Source organism: Cucurbita pepo, chromosome LG06 (assembly GCF_002806865.2).
Source record: "Cucurbita pepo subsp. pepo cultivar mu-cu-16 chromosome LG06, ASM280686v2, whole genome shotgun sequence".
Classification (NCBI taxonomy): domain Eukaryota; kingdom Viridiplantae; phylum Streptophyta; class Magnoliopsida; order Cucurbitales; family Cucurbitaceae; genus Cucurbita; species Cucurbita pepo.
Window position 1 is genome coordinate 8,253,923 of NC_036643.1, and position 6,680 is coordinate 8,260,602.

Sequence of the window (6,680 nt, forward strand, 5' to 3'; positions counted from 1 at the left end):
AAATGCCTAAAATTTTGGGGACTTGAAAGAGTAATAATTGTCTTACAGATAAAATTCACTCATTCTCAAATAAGCAAAAGTAGATGAGTAGTTCTCTTATAATTGTTGATATCAAAACTTGAACAATGGAGCCTCATTTTCTCATTGTCTAACGACCCACTTTTCGAAACTTTGAATCATGAATCGTTACATACATTGGAGGGTAAAACAGTGATAATATAATTCATTTTTTAAAATAGGTGACTCAAAAGTAATTCAAAATATTAGAAAAATAAATTTAGATTAAGAATTTGAGACGTACCATAGGTGTACATGAAAGTTATACAAATGTTACAAATAAATACAATAAATACATGAAACGAAGTTAGACTGAAACGAAGTTATACTTAGAAATTTTTTAAATTTTTTTTTTTTTGTTGGAGAATAATTTTATTGGAATAAAAAATAAAAAATCAAATAGACATTTAAAATTGTAATATTATGTTTAAATAAAATTAATTAATGTCATTAGAGCAAGTATCACTTATGCACTTTCTGAAACTTATTTTCCTACGTTAGAAGATATGAAGTGTAAGCTACAGAATATTAATATTTCACCAGATGATCATATGTGACTCCATCATAATCTTGAGTAAGTTCATAGATGGTAATTATTTTTATAGTTGATTCAAATGCCTAAAATTTTGGGGACTTGAAAGAGTAATAATTGTCTTACAGATAAAATTCACTCATTCTCAAATAAGCAAAAGTAGATGAGTAGTTCTCTTATAATTGTTGATATCAAAACTTGAACAATGGAGCCTCATTTTCTCATTGTCTAACGACCCACTTTTCGAAACTTTGAATCATGAATCGTTACATACATTGGAGGGTAAAACAGTGATAATATAATTCATTTTTTAAAATAGGTGACTCAAAAGTAATTCAAAATATTAGAAAAATAAATTTAGATTAAGAATTTGAGACGTACCATAGGTGTACATGAAAGTTATACAAATGTTACAAATAAATACAATAAATACATGAAACGAAGTTAGACTGAAACGAAGTTATACTTAGAAATTTTTTAAATTTTTTTTTTTTTGTTGGAGAATAATTTTATTGGAATAAAAAATAAAAAATCAAATAGACATTTAAAATTGTAATATTATGTTTAAATAAAATTAATTAAAAGATTATTAGGGAGAATAAGACGTTTCAAGATAAAAGAGGAACGCTTGGACTTAGCATTTCTTCTCCCTCGCTTGGGTAATGTTCTTCTTAAAATGCTTTCTTCAATTGTCATCATTTGCTCATGCATCATTCTCCAACATAAATGATAAATTATGTACCGTTCATACATGGATTATAACCATAGTTCTTTTAGGGTCGAGTCTTTAGAGGTCCTATAAAAGAAAGGGGGTTGTGTAGAAGTTTGGAAAAAAAAAAATGGTATACTCAAACTTTGCGGGGAATCGAGACATTATATCTACAGAGTAACCAACCATAACCTCCCTTAAAAACCACTCGTGCTCTCCATCACCAACATAATCTTTTTTTCATTATGCAACCCACCTATGCATCTAAGAGCTATCAAAGCAAGAAAATGAGAGTGTTGTTAAGAAGGAAACCAAGAGATTATCCCACAAAGATTTTAAATTTTAGTTAAGATTTTTGGGTTTTAGGAGCAAAGGAGTGTCGTGTTATTGCATAAACGAGAGGTAGACAAATGACGATAGAATCGTGCATAAACGACGTCATAAAGCTGTCAGAAAAGAGGGGAGAAAGATCAAGGATTACTATCCGTTCTTGGGCGAGGGAGGCAAAGCTTCTGGACTTAAGTCGGAGCCCTAACCCACGAACCTAACCCATTGCAGCCCATAAAGCTAATACCTATTCTAGACATGCACGATCCAACTCATTTTGACCTGTGAGGACGTCTACTCTCCAGACGTGGGTCAACTAAGAATAACATCTTGCAGTCAGGGACCCGTACTCGCACCTTGACTCGAGTGACAACCCGTTCCCTCAGCACTGCACGTGCCTTACACGTGACCCATTTTCCAATTGCGGATCCTCCGACTCGACTCAGCGACTCGTTTGGCTTAGCTTCTCGACTCGCTCAAGCTCGACTTGGCAGCTCAACTCCTCGGCTTAGGCTTCAAGGTACACAAACCTATACCATTTCCTAAGTTGTCGACCCTCGTGAAGCTATTTTTGACCTTATTTGAGGAGTTTGAGTTGAGTAAGACTTCTATTTACCCAATTTTAGGTAGTTTTAGGACTTATTGGAAATAATTGTCATGTTTAGCTAGAATAAGTTATGGATATGCCCTAAAGTAAAAGTATGTGATATGGTTTTACATTGGTAAAATTAACCGTTGGAATATAGTTTTTGAAGTGGCTACCGAGTAATTAGTAACTTCGGTCATGGCCAACCAAGCAAGTGTTGTTGCTGTTGTTGTTAAATAATTGAGTGATGTATGATGGTTCATGCCTTGTGGTTAGGGGTGTAGATGGTTCGGGTTGGGTTGGGTTGGGTTGAGGGATTTTTTTTTACCCAACCCAAAAGTTCGGGTTGGTTGGATTAATAACCCAACCCAACCCAAAACTTTTCACAACCCAACTCAACCCTTTAATTTCGGGTTGGGTTCGGGTTGGGTTGTCAATTTTTTTTTTTATGTTTTATTAATCCACACTTTATAATTATTCAGATACAATCTTAGATAAAATATATTAAAACTTCACAAAAAAAATAATAATAAATAAATAAATAAATAAATAAAAATGACAAATTCATAAAAATAAATAAATAAATAAATAAAAAAGAAAAAAGAAAAAAGTAGCTTAAATTCTAAGGACAAAAATGATTAGTTTATAAAAATATATAATAATGTTGCAACAAATAAATACATTAAAATTTAGAAAATAAAAGATAAAAGATAAATTCAATAAAAAAAAATTAAAAAGAAAAGGCTAAAATTGTAATGATAAAAATTATTAGTTTATAAAAATATTTTAATTGAAATATGTGACCTTACAGAAGATATAATAATGTTGCAACAAATAGATAATAAATACATTAAAATTTAGAAAATGAAAGATGGACAAATTCAGAAAAAAAAAAATAAATAAATAAATAAATAAACAAGTAGCTAAAATTCTTATACGTGACCGCTAAAATTCTAACCAAACTAATAGATAAAAGTGATAATGGATAAAAATGATTAGTTTATAAAAATATTTTAATTAAAATATGTGCTTATACGTGACAGCTAAAATTCTAACCATAAAAATGATTAGTTTATAAAAATATTTTAATTGAAATATGCGCTTATACGTGACCTTAGAGAGGATATAATAATGTTGCAACAGAGGTAATAAATACATTAAAATTTAGAAAATCACATATAAAAAAGACAAATTAAAAAAAAAAAAAAAAAACACTTATAGGTGACCATTAAAATAATAAAAAGAAATATGTATTAGACTGGATTAACGTTATATATTAATTTGGATCGGGTCGCTTGGATGTTTTGTTCCACAAACCCAAAACCGAACTAATTCAATTCGGGTTCAAAAAAATGAACCCGGTCCTTCCCGAAATATTAATCCAATCCAACCCAACCCAACCCTTATAGCTCGGGTTGGGTTGGTCCGGGTTCTCGGGTTGAATGTACACCCCTACTTGTGGTTCCTGCATGTACCATATTCATTATGTGATGCTTATATGCTCTTTTTATTGTCATGTGATTGTATGTTGTGTGTGCATGTGATGTCCATTACACTATATTATGAATGAAATAAAATTTCATGTCTGTAACGTTATGTCTTGCCATGTAAAGTTGTGTGATGGATTATGTGATGATTGCCATGTATACAATATGCATATATGAAATATGTTATGAATGACAGGAGAAAGAAAATGAAATTAATGTCATGTTATATGAATGATCATGAGACCTCATGCATGTATGTATGTCATGTGCATTGAGATACTTCTCCGTTATGTTGTGCTAGTACGGGCGTTTACCTTTGATATTTATATTTGTCATGATATCACACGGGTCTTTCCTTTTCTTAGACGTCTGGTGACGTGCAATGCATTATGCTTGATTAAGCCTTAAGGGAGTACGTATACGAGCCTGCCTGGTGGGTCCATGTTTGCATACGTGGATCGTAGGTGGATAAGTACTACATATCAAACCTTGCCCAAAACTAGAAAGAGTCTATAGTCATGCTACTGTTCTAAAAGATAGGTCCCAATCATGTTAGGTGTGTGATTGCATTACTAACCCTATGATACATGTTCTTAGGTTTGATACATGTCCTTCCATGGTCCTCCAACAGATGTACCGTCACACGTTAGGTATGCTTTTTAAAAATAATAACTGGTTTAATTAAATGGTACATGTAGTAGATTAATTTTTATTAAAATAAAGTTCATGTCGTCAAACATGTTAATGTAATTATATTAGTGCAAAGATTGTAAGCATGTGTTGGATACAATCATGTGATTGATTAGAGAAGTATGCAATGTATGTAAGTTAAGTATTATAGACTTAGTAGTTACGTTCTATGTATAGATTATGTCATCTAGAGGACAAGGAAGAGGGCGTCCCTATTAGAGATGGAGGAATGGGAAAGAAGAGATCAAGTTCCAGTATGCGAGGAATCGATGAATCAACCTGACGAAATTGTGCCACCCCCACCTCTAGCAACACCTCGGGCTGCACAATACCCCACAACTACCCTCATGGAATCATTGCAAGCAATTATGCAAACAATAGTAACAACGCAATAGGAAAATACCTCATCGTCAACGAAAAAAGCAAAGCACCTGCGAGAATTCAAGAGGGTTGACCCTCGTAACTTTAGTAGTTCTACAGATGATCTGATAGTGGCACAACTGTGGTTGAATTCAATAAAGATAGTGTTTAGGCTGACCAATTGCCCAGATGATCAAAAGATACAATGTGCAGAGTTCATGCTACGAGATAATGGAGAGTTATGAAAAATAGGGTTGTTACATATTTTGTTGTAAGTTTTTTTTATTCTTTGATAGAAACTATGTCTGCATCATTCACAAACTCGTTACATTATAAATAAATGGAGGTTTGACTTGCCTCATAATTTATGTCATTATTTTAAGGCACGTGGACCTCATACATTTTTGTGTGTCATATGCATCAAAATACTTTTATGTTATGACTAGTATAAACGTGTACCTTACGACCTACGACATTTATGTTCGCCATGACTTTATGTGGGTATTTTCCCTCTGTGGTGTTTGAAAGCATGTTAGCGAGTGCTAGCCCAATGAGATAGTCCTAGGGGGTACGTGAGGCCGCCTGGTGGGTCCATGTGCTCGTGGTTGGGTTGTGTGTAGAAGAGTACTATACATCCAGCCTTGCTCGGACTGGAAAGCTACCTAAGGCCATACCATGTTCTTTTTAAATAATAGGTCCATCATGTCACGTGTTTGTATTTCTCGACCCCAAACATGCAGTTACTTACTAAGTATTTCTTAAAATACTCAAACTACGTATTGCTCTTATTATTAAGGTAAAAGTAAGACACCCACGTACTAATGGTGACGTCGCAATGAAGGCCAGGAACAAGGGGTAGAGTTAGTCGCACTTATGTCTATTTAGTAGCCCTTAAGTTAGTTTAGGGCAATGTTTTTATTTTTCTTTATTTTATCTAGAGTTCACATTATTTATTCTTTGCATTATTATTTCAAAAATTTTATTATGAATATTTCCGCTCATGGCACCTTTTATGAAATATTTTAAATGAATGTTCTGTACTTGCATTAGTCACGTCATGTATGTAGTAACAACTTTATTGTAGTAATGTCATGCGAAGGTGAACATCACCTAAGGTTCGGCGAAGCCACAAAATTGGGGCGAAGAATATGAATGAGTCTTTAGTTCCCCTTAGGGCTTGTCAGAAGCATGTGAAGATCATGCCGCGGCATGTTTGAAGATGTATGATCATGACATAAAACTCTCATGCACTCCCACACGTCGACAAGTGGCATCATTCACCTAAAAAATAAAATGTAGAAATAGGTGAATATTTAGAGGCTTTCATAGCATCTTTAACCTAATAGGTGTCGTATGGTTATCAACCTAGTCATTTTTTTTTCTCCGAGCTTTAGGAAGTTCGAACTTAGTGTTTTGCTATCAACCTAGACTCATGCAATGTGAACATAGGACCATAAAATCACTCTAGTGTCCTATGGCCCTCAGCTACTATGTCAACCTGCATGACCCCACACCCAATTTAGGATGGATTTAATTCACACAAAAATAACCCGAACATAGGACCATAAAATTACTCTAGTGCCCTATGGCCCTCAGCTACTATGTCAACCTGAACATAGGACCATAAAATTACTCTAGTGCCTATGGCCCTCAGCTACTATGTCAACCTGCATGACATGACCCCACACCCTATTTAGGACCCTAAAATCACTCTAGTGCCCCATCAGCTACTATGTCAACCTGCATTACCCCCACACTCACACCCAATTGTAGGATGGATTTAATATACACAAAAATAAAACAAACAAATAGAGGTGCTTCTCCTCCTTAAAATCATTACTCATATGTTAACAAGATGACACGCCCAGTGGGACTCGAACCCACAATCGCCTGATTAGAAGTCAGACGCCTTATCCATTAGGCCATGGGCGC

General features: G+C 34.1%; 1 non-coding gene across 1 annotated transcript; it reads right to left on the reverse strand.

Annotated features, from left to right (window-relative positions):
- Positions 1 to 6,607: 6,607 nt before the first annotated feature.
- TRNAR-UCU lies at positions 6,608 to 6,680 on the reverse strand. Its single transcript has one exon. It is a non-coding gene; the product is annotated as a tRNA-Arg (tRNA).